Source organism: Patella vulgata, chromosome 6 (genome assembly GCF_932274485.2).
Source record: "Patella vulgata chromosome 6, xgPatVulg1.2, whole genome shotgun sequence".
NCBI classification, from domain to species: Eukaryota; Metazoa; Mollusca; class Gastropoda; family Patellidae; genus Patella; species Patella vulgata.
This window is the reverse complement of record NC_065884.2, coordinates 33044521-33065076: the sequence shown is the minus strand read 5'-3', so window position 1 is coordinate 33065076 and position 20556 is coordinate 33044521. Positions and strand designations below refer to the sequence as shown.

Here is a 20556-nt window from a genome sequence, read left to right as displayed (position 1 = left end):
ACATGTCATAGAAATAATATGAACAGAAAAAACAAGCCAACAGTGAGGCTGATGTCCCCCGCCAAAATACCAAAATAAATAGATGACACATTAATTTATCGCACATTTATTTTTTTTTAAAGTATCAAGCAATCAAACTGATTATCAACTATACACTTAAGTTTCATCACTCTCTATCAAAGTTATCTTGTCCTAAAGCATCAACCAACAAGGCATTGACCTAATCAACACATACACCAAGTTTGAACATTCTAGCTCAATTAGGAAGAGAGTTATCGTGCCCCAAAGTATCAACCAATCAAATTGCTTATCTCTGCTTACCCTAAGCGGAAAATGCTCATCTAATCAAATTGCTTATCTCTGCTTACCCTAAGCGGAAAATGCTCATCTTCGAACTCCATCAAGGCATTGACCTAATCAACACATACACCAAGTTTGAACATTCTAGCTCAATTAGGAAGAGAGTTATCGTGCCCCAAAGTATCAACCAATCAAATTGCTTATCTCTGCTTACCCTAAGCGGAAAATGCTCATCTTCGAACTCCATCAAGGCATTGACCTAATAAACACATACACCAAGTTTGAACATTCTAGCTCAATTAAAAGTTATCGTGTCCCAAAGCATCAACCAATCAAATTGCTTATCTCTGCTTACCCTTAGCGGAAAATGCTCATCTTCGAACTCCATCAAGGCATTGACCTAATCAACACATACACCAAGTTTGAACATTCTAGCCCAATTAGGAAGAGAGTTATCGTGTCCCAAAGCATCAACCAATCAAATTGCTTATCTCTGCTTACCCTAAGCGGAAAATGCTCATCTTCGAACTCCATCAAGGCATTGACCTAATAAACACATACACCAAGTTTGAACATTCTAGCTCAATTAGGAAGAGAGTTATTGTGTCCCAAAAAGTGTGACGGACAGACAGACGGACAGACGGACAGACAGACAGACAGACGGACGAACCCATTTTAATAGTCCCCTGCTTTCTTCGAAAGGCGGGGGACAAAAAAATCATTATAATGAGTAAAAATTTGGTGAAGTTAATTCGATTTTTCACTGGTAAATAATTAAATAGACAAGTGGCATAACTTGACCCGCATCCCATCAGCTATCCTGAAAAATGCTGGAAAAATTAAACAAGTAAATTGTGTTTAGTACTGGGTTAATTAAGACAGGCATATGCCTTTGCTATACAGGATGACATGAGGGAAATTTCTAGCTAGCTTAGAAACACAACTCCGCTACACGGTCTTCCATAAAAGAAAAACTATACATTTTTGGAAAGCTTATGATGCCAGGAAGACAAAATCTGGGAGTTCCAAGCAAAATGTTTGCAATTTATTGATTTAGGGCCAGATGAAATTCGTCAAAATTGTCAAATAAATGCTATTTGTGTACTAACAATTCTGAAGTTGACATAAAATTAAATAGTTGGTAAAACACCTCATGCCTTCATCCTTGGCAATGAACAGTTTATTGGACAGATTTTGATGTAAATAAAAATGCTCAAAACACAAATGTCATGGGTGAATAAAGAATTGTGGAAATCCATTAACGGTAAAAAAGAATTATCTCCCTTTCTGTCAAATGCCTGTAATTGATAGACTATCAGGTCTTGTATGAATCATAAGACCAGGTGTGGGCAAACAAGCCCAATAATTATTTTGTTTGTTGGATCTCAAGGGCCTGTTAGGGTTGGTTGTTGGATGTTTGCTCAGAAATTATCGCTTGTATGGAACATGCTAGAGTCGATTTGTAGCATATTCTAGCCAGGGGATATGTTTGACAGTAGTTGAGTGATATGCTTTTGAAATAATGGAGATCAGTAGCACTTTATAAGCATTGAACCACATGATTTTTTTCCACTAAGATAAACATTCTTAACCCACATACATGTTAATACCACATCATTTATTGTCATTTTATATATTTATTATGTAATAATGATTTTTCTCTGTGTTAATTTTTCTTTGTGTGGATACACTATAATACAACAGCTGGCTGAAAAGTTCTAGATATGAAGAGGAGAGATTTAATTGGCTTTTACCACCACAAGTAGAATCATTGAATGAATCATAGACATAAGACCTGCAGCTGAAGTGTTATTATTGTATTTGTACCAGACAATCTTGTGAACCTACCCATTGAAATCACCAAAAATGGACAGAACTATCTATATGGCAGTCATCAAGTATCTGCAACTGAAAGTCCTAACCCAAACATTGAAATATGTGGATACGGTCTCCACTATAGGAGACAATGGCCCTTCCTTTTCTGCACTAAAGAAGTGGTTGCAGGAGGTACTTGATCCAGTGACATCCAGTGACAATCTGTGCTGTTTTCAATATTTCCTAAAAAAATTTTAGCCAGATTTTTAAACATAGAGGAGACCTGGATTCATCAGTTTCAACCAGAATGCAAAATTCAATAAAAACAATGGAAGCATCCAGACTCGCAAGTCCCCAATCAAGCCAGGTCAGTTCTTTCGACTGGACAGGTGATGGGTTCACTCGTTTATGATTCCTAAACTATTCTGCTGATTGACTACCTTAAAAACAGCCAGACTATCAATAGAAGTATTATAAAGGTGTTCTATTCAGACAAAACTTCTGTTCATAAATGGGTGATATCATTTTCCCTCTATGATTACGTCATGTCAGCTGTGATCAATTTTTTAAGGGTAACTGAAGATAATTTCTTCCTGGCAGACATCAAGGCCATGCAACATCATTAACTAAAGAGTGAGAGTGTACACTTCAAAAGTGACTACATAGAAAAATAAATGGAAACAATGGACTTTATACAATTCTATACAGTTCTTTCACAGATGGGTTTAGAACTTTTCAGCCAGCTCTCAATAGTTATTGAAATTGAATTATTTGTTTTGGTTTGATACATGATATTATAATTATTCTTACATTGTTTGTATTCTATTTTAATAATGAACATTAAAACATGCTAATATTTGTTCATCCTTGCTGTATTGGGTTGGATGGCCGAATGGTTAGTGTGTGCATGCTGTATCATACGGCCTGCCATTAAGTCAACTGGCGTGGTCTCGAATCCCTGGTTGTACGTGGCAAGGAGTAGGGTCACCTGTCCATACTCCTGATTTTCTCCGGGTACTCTGGTTTCCCCCCACTGCTAAAGACCCCTACGCGCAAGCAAATTATTGAAATAAAATTAAACCATATGTTAGTCCCGAAATGACCTTGTTTGTGTTGAGTGGACATTAACCCTTTCAATGCTAGACGTAAATCCACTGCCTGTGCTAGACCCTTTTTTGAGGAAAAAAGGGAGGTTGGAACTGAATGCCAAGCAGTACTTATGGAAGCTTTTATGAAAAATCTTTTTGTCTGTTGGGATGGGCATGAGGTTGGGCTAAGAGGAAAAAATAGAATTTTGGAAATTTGCATAATAATGTAGTCACGTGACGTCATGGCGGCCATTTTGGATTTCTCATTTCACACTAAAGCTAACACGAAAACGAATTTTTCTCCATGAAATACTTAAAAGATATTGTTTTTTTTAATGGATTTTGATAAAGATATATAAAATGAACAAAAATATCAATAGCAGCCATGAGCAATGCCGCCGCGAACACGCGCATCACTTCTCCCGCTGCCATGACCACGTGCGGATTGCAATACCTTGATTTTACTTTCACTTTCATCCCCAAGTCCCATATCATTATCAATATAGTCAGTCAATAGATCTACACGTTCGGGAATCAGGAATTACCTACGTATTTTACGATCCAGCAGGCCAGCATTATTATAAACATCAGAATTATTGTCAGAATCTACTGCAGACACAGGGCTATAGCGTGTTCACATTGGGCTTGTTCATCATGCACGGGAGACATAGCTAGCCATGGGCGGAACGTCGCGCAACAAATCACACACTTCATAATACCAATCACTGTCCTGACTACTATCATTATCAAGTAACTGGAAACGAATTATGTGTATCACCCGCCTCGAAATTGTCCACATGTTGGTCAGCAAGACGTCATTCACGACTTCGTCGAGAGTGCATCGTCTACGTTGTCACAATGCACTCCGCCATTTTACGGTTTGCCGCTTTGAAACACGTGGAAATATGTTCTAGTGTATAGAAAATACAATAGATGGCACTTGCAGTTACGGTACTAATTTTAGCGAGGGCTTTACTGAGTACACGGTAATACCGGGTACGGGCATTTTACCGACATTTTATAATACCCGGTACTACCGGGTATACGCAGTGAAAGGGTTAAACCCATTTCTCTCTAATTATGTTTTGCATACAATGTATAAATACAAATGTAAAGGATGTAACTTTAAAATAGAAGAAAATCAAATATTTTTAATATTAAACAATTGCTTTGTTCTTATACTTCTACAATCATTCTCATGTTGTTCATTTTGCCATATTTTTGTTTATTCATTCATATGTCTTCTATATAATGATGCATAGTATAGTACACTATGTTAAAAAAATACTAGAAATGTATGTTTCTTTATCACCAAATGATTTATGTAAGTTGTGAAGTAAAACAGTTGAACATTAAATCCCATTTCAATTTATTTGCATGAGGTGAAGAGAAATAATGGTATTGAACAATTGACTATTCATGAAAGATACTAAAGAGAACTTTATTAATTTATACATACTTTTGCTAATTTTATTGTTATATCTTGGTAGTAACATACCAATATAAATAGTAATATTGTTTCTAGATGAAGACTATTATAATTGAAATGAAATGGGATTTCACATCATAATGCTATGCACGGACTGGGCTAATAATGACAAAAAACTACAATGAATACAATAGTATAAAATGTTGCTATGAAATTAAATAAATGTTGTATACAATAATTAACCGGTTTAATACTATATTATACATAAAAGTGAATGAAATTCAATGTTTACTATTTTGCTTTATACATGAATATCACAGGTCAAATTATTGAAATAAATAATGCAAATAGATTATGATTTGAAACATCTTGTATGTCATTGTTCTATTTGTTATATACATGTAAGACTACATGATATAAACTTTTTGATAAGCCTCTTTTATCATATTTTGAACCAATGGAATAAAGAGCAAAGACCTAGAATATATTGTAAATATAATCAGGTTTTTGATCAACTGATCAAAGGAAAATATTGCGAATAAATTTGTTGTACTGCTATTGTAAAGAAATCATCATTGTTTTATTTGATATTTAGAATACACATAATCGTGTATATATTTGAAGTTAAGAGCAATTATGATTAGTGATACCTGTATGACCAACTCTCAAAAGATAATCTCATTAAACCAAGTACTTTTTTTCATTTGTATTAGTTGATTTATACTGAATAAAGATAACACAAACAAACAAAAATGAGTTGGCTGTGTGAACACCTCAATGACAAGTGGTATCAGATGCCTCAGAGAGAATATTCAAATGCTCCTTGTGATACGTTTGTAACACAATTATAACCTAATGTATTACACGGGAGTGGAGTGGGTGGGTCGGGGGGCTTTTCGATTGGCAGGGGACTATTAAAATGGGTAAGCAGAGATAAGCAATTTGATGAAACTTTGTGTATAGTTTCATTACATTAGTACCTTGACCATATTACCTTGACCAAGTTCGACAATGAGCATTCTCTTAGTCAGGATAAGCAAAGCAACTTGATTGGCCGGGACTTTGAATTGGTTGATGCTTTGGGGTATGATAACTTTGGTTATAATGAAGTACTGGAACATAAAAACCCAGCTTTTAATTGAGCTAGAATGTTTAAACTTGGTGTAGATGTTCATCAGGTCTTGACTGAACATTTTGAGCTACAGCTTGGCAATTTCATTGGTCGATGCTTTGGGACAAGATAACCTTGATTTCTATCTGACAGAGAGTGATGAAATTTACAGTATAGTTTGATTGCTCGATACTTTTGAAAAAAATATGAAAGTGCGATTAATTAATGTGTCATCTTTTACTTTGGGGTTTTGGCGGGAGACATCAGCCATACTGTTTGCTTGTTTAATATCCCCTATACAATATACGCTCGACCTCATTACCCGAACTGGGGTAGAAAAGTGGGATCTTTGACAATGAGGCAATGAACTTGTACATTCTTTTGCAGCTGCACAAGAGGGAACATCAACGCCGGATTAACCATGGTGGTGGGGAGGGGGGCTGATACCGACCGTGAAGCCCCGCAAGGGGGTCGGGTCAGGGGGTTCTCCCGCTAAGAAATTTTAATTGGAGGCCGAAAACGTGATTTCATGGCATTTCAGGCACTTGTGTCGGAGCCATTTAGAAATACCTCCCCCAGAAAACTAAAATTCTGCCACAAAATTAGCCACAATCCATGCGGGTGCTGTGAAATTTCTAGAGGAGGGAGCTGGAACCCAGGAGCCCGTTAAATTCGCCACTGTAAATGAGCAGAGCTACATCAAACCTAATTTTGAGTCCCTCAGTGATAAATAACTTGATTCAAAATCGTATTATAGCCCCAACGACGATTTGATGAATGGAGACCGTAACGTTACGACAAAGTCTAACACTGTAAGTACCAAATAGTCATACGAGATATGTGCATCTCATCAAATTCAGCTTATACCATACCCACAATAATGTTACGGAGTCAGTGAGTTCAAGTTAGACAATACGCTGACCTTCCACTGACCATGCTTATAATATAAAATCTGTCAATGACAGCTGATTCATTGTTTAGTTTTTTATATGATATATTTAATATCAATAATATATGTATATGCATGCTTTATTTTACTTTACACGACCTCTAAAAATGCCCCAAATCGTAAAAATACGACTTTTTGGATTTCGATCTCCTTTTTTCGGCTACCCCGGACATTTTCAAAAAATGATACAATGATTTCACACAACAGGCCAGCTATTAGCCTCTCGATTGACAAGAGTTTCATCGCCCTCCATTCATTATAACCAATGTCATCGTGCCCTAAAGAATCAACAAATCAGCTTGCTTATCTCTGCTTACCCTACGCAAAAAATGCTCATCTTTGAACTCAATCATGACATTGACCTAGTGAACGCCTACACCAAGTTTGAACATTCTAGCTTAATTAGAAGGAGAGTTTTTGTGTTCCAAAGTCCCGGCCCTTCAAATTGCTTCTATTTTTCATTTTCAATTCAAAATGGTGACCATCACGTGACCGAAATCAAAATTCTGATCCGATAGATTTTTAGGCATTCCTTCCAGGATTCCGAAAATATGACGCCCGAGTCTGTAAGTAAAATAGCAAAAAAGCCTTTTTGATTTTTCACGTTTAAAGATGGTGGCACTTCCGGTTCGATCGACAAACTCCATATTTTGTGTACGAATCAGTAATTACCTGTCTAATATCGAATTTTTTTTTTAGGTCATTCTGACCTATATTTCGACGATTTTTTTGAAAACTTTGATCCTTAATTTCACCAAGGGGAGATAATTTAGAAAATTTCCAAGGACATCATTGAAGTCGCATTGGCAAGATCTACTAACATTCTAAATTTCACGAAAATCGCACAACTATTAAAGAAGTTGTCAAATTGGTAATAACTTCCGGTTCGAAATGACAGCGACGAATTTTCGAAATGCCAAAATCCGAAATTGCAGATTTGAAGTAAATGTTTCAAGATACTCAAAGAAAAAAGAATTAGTAAAATAGGTCAAATAGTCACAAAGTTACAGCATTGTAGGTCAAATGCATTCCTTCGTAAAATTCGGTGATTTCGGATTCGTAAAACGTTTTGAAAATATATTTAATCAACAGCCACCACCCATTATTGGGGGGATAGGTAAAAGTTTCAGAACGATCCTATGGTTAGATTCTGAGAAATCCGATTTGTGGACAAAACACACAAAAAAAATAACAATAATAATCTTAACAGAAACAATAAGCTTTCATATGTAATATGAAAGCTTAACTAGACCTGCAAGCAGCACTGAACCGGCTTTCAGGAATCAGACAGGAAGTGTGTCATACAATAGCCCATTTATCGAGCTACCAAACGATACTTTAGATGTTTTGATCCGGTCACACCTGACGGTGAAATCCCGATTGTTGCAAGAGCACCAATTTTTTTCACTGTCTTTTTTTTTTAAATATCGAATATTTATTTGACTACTTCCTGTTTACGGATCATTATCGGGATAGATTTAACAAGTGGTATGGGAACTTAATTTCCTGTACCAGAAGTTTCAGAAAGATCCATTGGACACTTTTACCTCCCTTATACCATTAGAAGCAGATTTACAGATATAACGATTTTTCGACTTCTTTTCAAAGATTGTGGCCCTTTTCGACCGTTTATACTATATTGAGGCTTTTAATTTTGGATTCACACCATAGACCACCGTTATGACTCTAAGTAACAGAAGTTTAAGAAAGGAAATAAGAGAAGTTTTCGAATAAAAGCGTCTGAATAGGCTCCAAAAAGGAAAATAATAGATTTTCAGCGTTCCATTATATATTGCCTAACACGCGAATTTTTACCATTTAGATCTCATAAGATTGTCCATGTTCGAACTATCCAATGACACTTTAGTTGTTTTGATTCGGTGAAATCTGGCGTATTAACCACTTTTTTCGCAAGATCTCCATTTTTTTTTTATTTTTACGGTTTTTTTTTTCTCAAATTATCCGAAATTTTTTCGACTACTTCCGTTTTATGGATCATTGTCGGGATAGCTTTAACAAGTTGTTTGGTTACCTTACCTTCTGTACAAGAAGTTTCAGAATAATTCATTCAGCTGTTTTCCAAAGAAAGAAAATTAGAAGATCATTTTCAGTAATCTAAGGCCATAGCCCACCCATAGGATTCTGCGTTAAAAAAGTTTCAGAAAAATCGGAGTTGTCGTTTTCGAGAAAAAGACGTCTAAAAAGGCTCCAAATACGGAAAATACTAGATTTTCAGCGTACCACAATTTATTTTCTAACCATCGAAATCGTACCATTGAGATGCCATATAATAGTCCATTAATGGGGCTATCCAAAGACACTTTACTTCTTTTGGTCCTGTAATATCTGACCTGTAACAAAATTTCGAAGAAATTTCGATAATTTTTTCACTTTAACTGATGTATCTTAGCCAGTTCAATGTCAGACATCCGGAAAATCAGTGTTTTCAACATCCGAACCAGTGATGTCTTGTTACTATTTTTATTAGGAAGTGCAACAAAATTTTGTCAGATTATTCAAGACTTAGAAATTACACGCAACAGCGAGACTTCCAGTTTCTAGGAAACGGTATATACTGCATAAATCACCCAGCATTTGTATTAATATGACCATGTGATACAGCTCAACTTTATTACAACTTTGAAAATAGCATATTTTGTCAAAACCATGTAGGATATATGTAGAGCTTCCATTTAGATCTTTAACTAACAGTTATTTGAGTGTTGCAATTGTCTCGCTAAATGACATTCTTCTAATTCTAATAAATTGCAATTTGAAAACCGCAATGGTTCAAAAATTTGCAAAGTGTGATCCTGATGTATGGTTATCCTTTGATGAACAAAGAACGGTCTTGTCATTTTTATTAAATCGTCAGGGGTGGATCCATAGTCGGGTTTGGGGAGTCTAAACTCCACCATTCTCTGCTACATAGAATCCTTCATTATCAGATCAGATGGTGTAATGGGATTGGCATTGAAAGTGTGAAATAATGATGTAGACATGTGTGACATCACATTTAATGCTTTGCATCAAGGAAATTGAATCACAACGTGATGATAATGTATGATAAAACTCTTATTTCTCTTTTAAAAAACTCATTGTGTATGTATGCCTATGTCATTAAGAGACGATGACAGCATGCATTGTCAACTGTTAAATTTCCTTAACAGGAGCCTAGCAAACCCCCTCCGGCATAAGTTCCAAGATCCACCCATTCTCGGTGGCGTGGATATATGGTTCTTGTCAGATCTGATGGGTATCGTGTATGCAATTAAAGGATTTGACAATAAACTTAAAGAAACATAAGTTATTTTCAATTAATATTGAAGTAACATTATTTTATAAATTTACTTTATAGGGTTAATGAATAGTTAATTCTTAAAAGAATTCTTCTGCTAGGAGCAAACCTGGTTGTCATGTTTTGGTGATTGGCAGATTAGCACTTATGGTAAGAATAACCCATTTATGTTAAGTATGACTATTACAATGTTTAGTACAGAAGGTACACAGTATTATATTGGAGGCATTTGAAAAACCAATGAGTTTTAAAGATGTGAAACCCTCTCATGGCGCTAACATCATAATGTAAGCCAATTCGACCAGACTCCATCAATGTGAATTGAAAATTTAATAGGGAGACCACTCTAAAATAACCTTGTTATTAACCTATCGTCTTTATAACGGGAAGGCTTAAATACGGGAATTCCCGGTACTATTTAAGATGCCTTATGGTGAACATGATCTACACCATTATGTAAACTGAGTGTAATGTCATCCAAATATTCAGATCAAGACCCTGGTACTCCTACCCTCTTGAACTAAAGCAATGGCATCTTTTTGGAGAAATTTCATTTTTAGGTTTTTACACTATTAAAGTATATTTGATTAAGAGAGTTGTTTATTACAGATCATGGAAAAATACATATTAGATTTATTCTTTGGCCTTAAACTTTCTTAAGATATAAAGTTTGATCATCAGATTAATACCCAAGGTAAGCAGTACTCTTATAATTTCAATTATATATGACTGTGTAAATTATAATATAATGAAATATTAAACATATACTCCTTACCCTGGATATATGGGGTTAGACATTTCAATGCATTCAATATTAAAATGGTAAATATAATGTAAGAGTAAACGGAAGTCTTGAGTTTTACATTAAGACAGGTAACCATGTAGAAATTGTTCTACTACTGATGTTATCTGTTTTACTCCAGGCACAGTAGGGGCTTTTCCTACAGTTCCTTTGCGCAAGTTTTGTAGCAAATGACTACAAAAAGTTTACTGGCCGATAGCTCCCTTAATTTACACATAAACTAACCCAAATCTGTACTTCACATAGCTTAACATATAATAAATCTAGTCCCATTGAAATAAAGATGAAGCCTTACCGCATAATTATGATTTGATGAAACCCAACTGCTACGCAAAATTTAACTGGCCAGTGTCATGGCGGCAAGTTGCGTAATACGTCATTAGGCCTACAACATAATTGTTTGGTAACTATTTTAATGGTCCAGTCCTCACCATTTGTGATAGAATTACTTATTCCAATACAAACTGTAATGATATGTGTTGACAATTGTAGGTTTGAACCTATTTGAACTTGCGTAATGGTTCTTAGGCTGTCTCAATTGTAACCTTAACACAGTTTAAGGTTGCAAGTATAGTAACTAGGTAGCCATGGTGTCTGAGATACTTGCTCATGAGCCTCATGGTAGCATATTTGCTCTCTGCTTTGGCCTCACAAGGACACCTGTCTAGTCATGCCTTTGGGACACAAAGCCATGGAGCGTGGACCAATGTATTGTATACGTTGGCGTGCCCAGAAAAGATCCCATGGCAGTTAGTATTCAGTGTAAGAGTAGGCAATAGTGGCACTGCCAGCTAAGATTTCCTGCTCCCTGCTTTGGCCTCACAAGGACACCTGTCTAGTCGTGCCGATGGAACACAAGCCGTGGAGCGTGGACCCATGTATACGTTGGCGTGCCCAGAAAAGTTCCCTTGGCAGTTAGTATTCAATTTAAGAGTAGGCAATAGTGGCACTGCCAGCTAAGATTTCCCTCAATGCACACTGTATGGTGTATTGCAGTCTTCATTAGCCCAGTAGGTGTAGAAAACGTAAGCGTACAATTTAATTTCATTGGAAGCCACAATCGTTCAGCCAGAAAGAACAGAGCAGTGACTATTGCTTTGCATTGGAGTGAAAACCAAGGTCTCATGCACAAGTTGAGAGCATTAAAAAAAGAACAGTTAGAAAAACAAATAAGAGAACTGAAAATTTCCCTCATAGATTTATAGGAAAACCTTGAAAGTGAGAAAGCAAAATAGCAGTTGGCCATATTCCATGCCAAAAACTACTGCATGGTGCATTGCTGTTTTTATAAGCAGCAGTAGGACATTAAAACCTCATTGATATTCCATTTCATATATCATTTGATTTACAAAATTATAATTTTGTATTTTTTAATTTTTTTTAGCATTTATTATTGAATGTTATTGGAGCGCCTGTACTTGTACCAAACTGGATTATTATTTTGCTTTTGGTGGTGATGGGCAGATCAACACTGTGGTAAGTCTCAATGATACGTAAACTAAGTGCAGTAGCGTCCAAACCCTATATAACTAAAGCAATAGCGCCTACTTGGTGTTGTCACTTATTCACTTACATCCTGTCCCTGTGCAATATTAATGGTTCAGCCAGAAAGAACAGAACAGTGACTATAGCTTTGCATTGGAGTGAAAACCAAGGTCTCATGCACAAGTTGAGAGCATTAAAAAAGAACAGTTAGAAAAACAAATAAGACTACAGAAAATTTACCTCAAAGATTCATAGCAAAACCTTGAAAGTGAGAAAGCAAAATAACAGTTGGCCATATTCCATGCCAAAAACTACTGCATGGTGCAGGGCTGTTTTTATAAGCAGCAGTAGGACATTAAAACCTCATTGATATTCCATTTCATATATCATTTGATTTACAAAATTATAATTTTGTATTTTTTAATTTTTTTTAGCATTTATTATTGAATTTTATTGGAGCGCCTGTACTTGTACCAAACTGGATTATTATTTTGCTTTTGGTGATGGGCAGATCAACACTGTGGTAAGTCTCAATGATATGTAAACTAAGTGCAGTAGCGTCCAAACCCTATAAAACTAAAGCAATAGCGCCTACTTGGTGTTGTCACTTATTCACTTACATCCTGTCCCTGTGCAATATTAATGGTTCAGCCAGAAAGAACAGAACGGTGACTATAGCTTTGCATTGGAGTGAAAACCAAGGTCTCATGCACAAGTTGAGAGCATTAAAAAAGAACAGTTAGAAAAACAAATAAGACTACAGAAAATTTACCTCATAGATTCATAGCAAAACCTTGAAAGTGAGAAAGCAAAATAGCAGTTGGCCATATTCCATGCCAAAAACTACTGCATGGTGCATGGCTGTTTTTATAAGCAGCAGTAGGACATTAAAACCTCATTGATATTCCATTTCATATATCATTTGATTTACAAAATTATAATTTTGTATTTTTTAATTTTTTTTAGCATTTATTATTGACTGTTATTGGAGCTCCTGTATTTTTTCAAACTGGATTATTATTTTGTTTTTGGTGATGGGCAGATCAACACTATGGTAAGTCTCAATGATATGTAAACTAAGTGCAGTAGCGTCCAAACCCTATAAAACTAAAGCAATAGTGCCTACTTGGTGTTGTCTGTGGAATTGATCTTTGGTGCATTCATATGTAAGTGCAAACATGTGTTGATGTTAAATTTAGGATTGTAAATAAAACTGTAACTCTCATACATGTACATGTACTGTCATCACTTATAAAAGGTGAATTTTCATAGCATCTCAGTGAGTTAAAGTTTTTATACTATTTTGTATTTCAGGTTTTCAAGGAAAGATGTCTTATTTCCAATTTTAAAGAATCTTGCTGAAATCTTGATGTTTTTCCTTCAACTTTATTCTGGTTCCTTATTGTATCTAAAATAAATTAAGAATGCAAAATCTGACTTGTAATCTGTGTTTGGAAAAATTAAAGTTGGCTGTCCTTATGATTCCTCTTCTGGTAGCTATCTAACCTACAGGTCCAATGTTCAAGGCTGGTGTTGCCAAGAAAGCTATTTTGGATTTTCCATAATGGTTCCTCCCTTGTCAGTGGGGCAGAATGGAAAGCCTGACAAGGAACAACATATAGGTGTTCACTGTTCAGACATGGATAAGCCACTAAGGTCCCTTGTAACTCGAACCAAATCCTCAATACTCAGTGGGTAAGACATTGCCTGTCTGAGCTTGAGTTCCTGTGTTCAATTCTCTGTAAGCCGAGAAAGTTCATCAGAAATCACTGTAATCTGGGTATCATTTAATCCTGTGTATCTAGCACTAAATTCTTTAACAATCGTTTGATATCAAATGTTTGTTTAAAACATTCGTGAAAGTCATTTTAAATCTCACATATTCATCTAATTTGTACTTGTGTCCAGTTTAAAGCTGATCATTCAATTTTGTTAACGAGTGGCCAATTTTCAAGCTTTTAATTTTCGATCACCGTTCAAAAATTAATCGTTATTCATCAATAATCAATAGATGCTAAATTAGTGCTAAATATACCAGATTAAATGATACCAGTTTACAGTGTTTATTCCAGCGGGTCCATGCTAGTGGTGTAAAATAAAGACACTGAAGAGACAACATACAGTCATTTGTATAAACCAGACATCCTTAGCCCACACTTCCATGCACGTTAAAGAACACCCCATAGTCATTTGGGTGGGATTGAAAACCAGGGTCCCATAATTGCCGGTGGGGTTGGGTGGGGCGGGGATGGTCTAGTGGTCTAGACTGCCGCGTTTCGAACTCTAGCTGGCCGGTCACCTCTGGCTTGCGGCTGTGGTTTCGATCCCAGGTGTGAGCATATGTGGCATGGAGATCGGGCGCTTTCTCAACCTCGTGTGTTTCCTCTGGGCACTCCGTTTTCCTCCCACTGCTAAAGACCCCTACGCACAAGCGAATTATTGAAAAAAAGTAAAAACATATGTTAGTCCCGAAATGATCTAGTTTGTGTCGAGTGGAAGCTAAACCCCATTTCTTTCTCTCCCATAATTGCCAAGCATGATAAGATCCCTGTGAAGTTGGAATTTAGAATAACAGTAGACTGTAGAACCACTATCTGGGCAAGGTTTCTCTTATAGTACGTTGTACTTTTGGTTTACAGGGTTGTTCCTTTTGATTGGGGCATCATATAATTACTTGATTTGTCATAGTAGGCAACTACAGACTCCTAACATTCAGAATTAGAATCAAATGTATGTCATAGTGAAGCCGTTGGACCAAATTCCCCCCATAAAATTGATCTATGCATACATCATTTGACCCTCGGTCATAATATATTCGGATGCACAGTCATATCATCCTGTGCACGGACAGATAACTCCACAACTGGAACAAAAAATAGAATCCTTACAAATCGTTGTGGCTCGGTGAGTAAGGCGTTGACTGTCTGACCTAGCAGTCCTGTCATTGATCATGGTATTGGCTAAGAAAGTGCATTGTTATAATTAATAGGGTCTAGCACGGAACAGTCATTTACAGGCCCGACGGGGGGGGGGGGGTCACCGCCCAACAATAATTTTGCAGCAAGTACTCTTTTTCTCCAGGTTATTGCGGCCCCTGGACCCTCGCCTATAATGACCTAGGATGGAAGCCTCTCCCAAATCGAGAAGAACTTCTACCGGCCCTGATTTGAATGGGAAATAAAACCAAGGTCCCACGCATACATTGGAGTAGTCCTGTGTTCGATTGCATGTAAACCAAGATATTTCAACAGTATTGTTTTAGCAGATCACCCTCCACAGTGGTGTAGAATGGAGGACTTGACAACATACAAAGAACACCATGGTCCAGGCAAAATCCCCTAATCCCACACAGCAATCACATTACATACAGATCTATATATCGTTTCGTATAACGTCGGACGTTTATTAACCAGATAGCGTTGATGTTTCTAGTGGAATACTCACTCGTTGCAACGAATCATTTCATTGGCTTATCCATGGAGCTATCCAACGACACTTTGGTCCGATAATATCTGACGGAGAAATCAAGTTTTCGCAAAAGCGCCATATGTTTAAACCTTTTTAAACATTTTTTGAATACTTCCGGTGTGGAGATTACTGTCGTGGTAGTTTTAATAACCGGTTTGGGCACTTAAATAACCGTAGGGCCCTGTTATGGTTTATTACATTATCTGATCAGACAAAAATGCACCTGAGAAATACTATGTTCAAAGGTGTCAAAATTTTAACCCTGTGTAAAATACCATCAAAAAATATTCATAAATAAAAAAGGTTTTCGTAAAAAAAAATTAAAGAGGTTTTCGTAAAAAAAAAATTTTTTTTCAAAATATCGGACATTTTTTCGACTACTTCCGGTTTTACGATCATTGTCGTGATATCTTTATGAAGTTCTTTGGATACTTAACTTTCTGTACCAGAAGTGTCAGAAACATCCAATGAGTAGTTTTGGAAAAAAAGATAAATCAAAGAGCGTTTCCAAAAATTTAACGATTTTTCAATTTTTTTCAAAGTTTGAGGCCATTTTTGGACCACCTATATTATTTCAATGCTTTTCATTTTGGATTCACTATATAGACAACCGAAAGGACTTTGAGTAAGAAAAGTTTAAGAAAAATCGTAGGCGTCGTTTTCGAGAAAATGGCGTCTCAGAATGTTAAAAAATCGGAAAATACTAGATTTTTCTTCATACAATAATTTATTTCCTTACAATCAAAATCATATTATTTAGATACCATATGATGGTCCATTAATAGGGCTATCCAACGACACTTTAGTTCTTTTGGTCCGCTATTACCTAAGGGAGAAATCAATTTTTTCGCAAGTGCGACAATGTTTTTAACCTTTTTTTTTTCATTTTTTGAATACTTCCGGTATGGTTATTATTGTCGGAATAGTTTTAATAGCCGGTTTGGGCACTAAAATAGCCGCAGGGCTCTGTAATGATATATTACATTATCTGATCAGATAAAATGCCCCTGAGAAATCTTATGTTCAAAAGTGCCAACAATGCAAAAAAATTAAAATATCGAAAATTAAATTTCAATAACTACATACATATTATACATCGTTAGAATCGTAATTAGGTCAGCTATAAGAATATACAACCTTTTTTTTGAAAATCTCTTAAAATAAAAAAATAGTAGAGTATTTTCCAAAATTTCACGTTTTTTCGACTTTTTTCGATTTTCAGTCCATTATTTCACCTATTCCAGATATTTCAAAGTCGTAATGGAATGCTTCGTACACAAGACTACCACAAGGTCTCTCGATAGAGAAAGTTTCATAAAAATCGCTGGCGTAGTTTTTGAGATACAGGCATCCAAAAATGCTAAAAATCAGAAAATACTTGATTTTCAGTGTGCCATATTTTGCTGCCTGATCATAGTATCCGCAGGAATTGGGTATCATTCAGTGGTCCAATCACCGCCCGACCAAATGATACCTTAATTTGTTTAATCCGTTGATATCGGACGGAGAAATCGTGTTTTTACCCAAAACACCAATTTTTCACGTTTTTTTCAAAATATCGCATATTATTTCGACTACTTCCTGTTTAAGGATTCTTGTCGAAATTGCTTTATAAGTTGGTATTGGACTATAACTTCATGTTCCAGAAGTTTCAGAAACGTCAATTCTGCCATAAAACGAAACCCGAGCTCACAAAATGGGAAGAAAATTCGAAAAAAATCGAAAAATAAAGGGCGATAACTATGAATAAAACTTATATTACTGGAATCGGATGGACTTCAGGTATCCAAAAATGTAAGTCAAATTTGAAAATTTTGAAAAATAACAAAAATTGTCTCGTAAACAATATGTTTTCAATTTTCAAACGATAAAAGTCATAGACGAATGTTCGAAATTGAAAAATGTGAGATAGCCATTGTCTCAGAAAAGATTCAGGGATTCCAAAAATGTAATTTGCTTGAAAATGGATAAAGAATTGACGAAACTATGGCCAATTTTCAATTTTTAGACAACGTACAAAGTTCGGTCACTTCCGGTATGCGCAGAAATTTCAAAAATATTTTATCAAGTAGCCACCACATGGTTTCCCGATAGAAAATCTAATTCCAGATCGATATCTGTTTTCGATCATGGAGATCTAGGCTCCCGCGGTAAATAATAATAATAATAATAATAATAATAATTAGAACTGCGATGCAGTAATGACGGGTTTCACCGGTGCCACTTTACCCTAAACATGTTACTTCCGGTACCAATGAAACCATTAAACAGGTTTCCACATAAGCATTGCACACATCAAATAAAATGGACGCCGAATCAACAAAATCCAGCAATATCAATTCATTTTATACATTTGTTACATGTAAGTGTACCGTACTTCCGGTGATAATGAAAATGTTCAATTAGTTTTATGAAATCAGAAATGACATAAGGCATCACATGGTGAAAATTTTATGTAAATCGAATAACAATTGCCACTTTTATAGACCAAAAACCTTGAAAAGTGACTTGTAGAAAATCGCCTATTTCTCTGCAACCGTACAAGTTAGAAACCATTTTCTGGTATCTGTATGATCGTATGGGTTCAATGTATTTGCTGATTGGAATCAAATATCATAATTTTAAAAACAATACAAATAAGACTCATCTGAATAAAATATCTGTTTTGAAGGCTAAAAATACAGTTTTTGCCAAAATGACATTACTTACGGTGATAATGAAAATCTTAAATTACTTGTATGAAATCGTAAATGGCATTAGGTATCACACAGTGAAAATTTTATGAAAATCGAATAATAATTGACACTTTTGTGGGCAAAAAACCTTGAAAAGTGACCTGTTGAAAATTGCCTATTTCTCCGCAACTGAACAAGTTAGAAACCATTTTGTGATATCTATATGATCGTATGGGTTCATTCTTTTAGTTGATTAGAATCAAATATCAAAATCTTAAACAAACACTAAATACGACTCATTTGAATAAATTATTTGTTTCAAAGGCTATAAATACAGTTTTTGCCCAAATTTCGTCATTTCCGGTGACATTGAAAATGTAAAATTGAGTTGAACTAGTCACAATTGACATTATGCATCAAATGGTGTCACCTTTATGAAAATCCAATAATAATTGACTCTTTTACAGGCACAATAGCGTAAAGAGTGACTCATGCAAAATTGACCATTTCTCGGCAACTGCGCATATTACAAATTAATTTTCACATACATTCTCTCCATATAGATTATTGCAACGAGTTTATGAAAGTTACGAAGTAATATTTTAAAATATGAAAACGCTGGATGGGTTGTAAATAGCTTAATTTTACACCTTTTTTCACCTTTTAATCGAAATAGCCCGAAAACGGAATCGAAATTAAAAAAACTGGGCACAACATTTTTTGTGCCTTTAACCCTCTCGTTACGTAAGCGCCCGAAACCGCCCGTAACGTCCTGTACGGGATCGCCCGATGTCGCCAGAAATGACGGTCGGTAAAACTCGGTAATTTTCCACTCGGAACAAAACTCTCACGTGACTAACGACAACTGGAGTGTACTGTAAACATAGCAGTATTCAAAATGGCGGCCTCCGTGAAATTTTTGATATTGAAGAGTTTTGTGTAAAAATGAAGGTTTTTCGTTGAATTTTTGAATGGCGTCATCGGATTCAGACGGCGATTTTAATGGATTCGATTCTTATGACGTTGAATGTGCCGAATTGAAGCAAAAAGAGGTAATAAATGACCGTGAATTGGATGATAATTTTGACGATGAAAGTGACATTGAAATTGAACAAGGACTGGAATACGATTCGTCTGGAGAGTCTAGCAGCGAAAATGATGACTTTGAGGACATATTAAATAGGGACGATCTCGAATGGAGTCAGATTACTCGCAAGGTAATTATCAAACGTTTTTCGGCAAAACAAGGACCGACTAATTTTCCAAATGTAGGTCAGATTGACATGGTTGATGGCGCCGGAGATGGTTCCAAGTTGCCTCCAGCTTCCGCATATTTTGATCAGTTGATTCCTAATACTTTTTGGGAGACATTGAAATTAGAGACAAACCGTTATTCATCTCAAAATGGACGTGATGTAAATATATCAGTGAGTGAACTGAAAACTTTTATAGGTATTACAATGCTGATGGGGTTGATTGTTTTGCCGTCGCTGAAACAATATTGGTCGTCGGACCCCTCGTTGAACAGTGACTTCATAAGGAAGTGCATGTCTCGTGACAGATATTTTGCAATTCAAAGAGATTTGCATCTCACCGATTCTACTAAACAGCCAGCTAAGGGTGCAGATGGTTTTGATCGTTTGTATAAAGTAAGACCCATGATAGACATGTGCAAAAAATCTTTTAGAGAACAATATGATCCCCCACAAAATATAAGTATTGATGAGGGTATGGTTAAGTATAAGGGTCGCCTCGGATTTGTACAATACATGCCCATGAAACCCACGAAAAGAGGTATAAAAGTTTGGATTGCTGCTGCGTCTGATACAGGTTACGTACATGCCTTCAATGTTTACACTGGCAAAAGCCTCGACGGAGTACAAGAAAAAAATCTTGGACACAAGGTTGTTATGGACCTTATGGAAACCATGTTATACGAGTATCGACATGTTTACTTCGATAATTTTTTCACTAGTATTGATTTGGCAATTGAACTCTTGAATAAAAAGACATACTGCTGTGGTACTATTCGGTCCAATAGGAAATACTATCCACTATCACATGTTCATAAACTTGCTAAAGGCAGTACCAAATTTATTCAAAGTAACAACTTGATCGCAACAGCATGGCAGGATA

At 35.9% G+C, this 20556-nt stretch overlaps 1 protein-coding gene and 1 long non-coding RNA gene across 11 annotated transcripts in view; one reads left to right on the top strand and one right to left on the bottom strand.

The window, feature by feature from the left end:
- The window catches only part of LOC126825396 (cleavage and polyadenylation specificity factor subunit 6), a 221688-nt gene that overhangs the window by 179896 nt on the left and 21236 nt on the right, over positions 1-20556 (bottom strand). The window lies entirely within an intron of this gene.
- On the top strand, positions 10640-13329 carry LOC126825435 (uncharacterized). The gene is made up of 4 exons (XR_007681948.2): positions 10640-10684; positions 12177-12268; positions 12712-12800; positions 13244-13329. It is a non-coding gene; the product is annotated as an uncharacterized LOC126825435 (long non-coding RNA).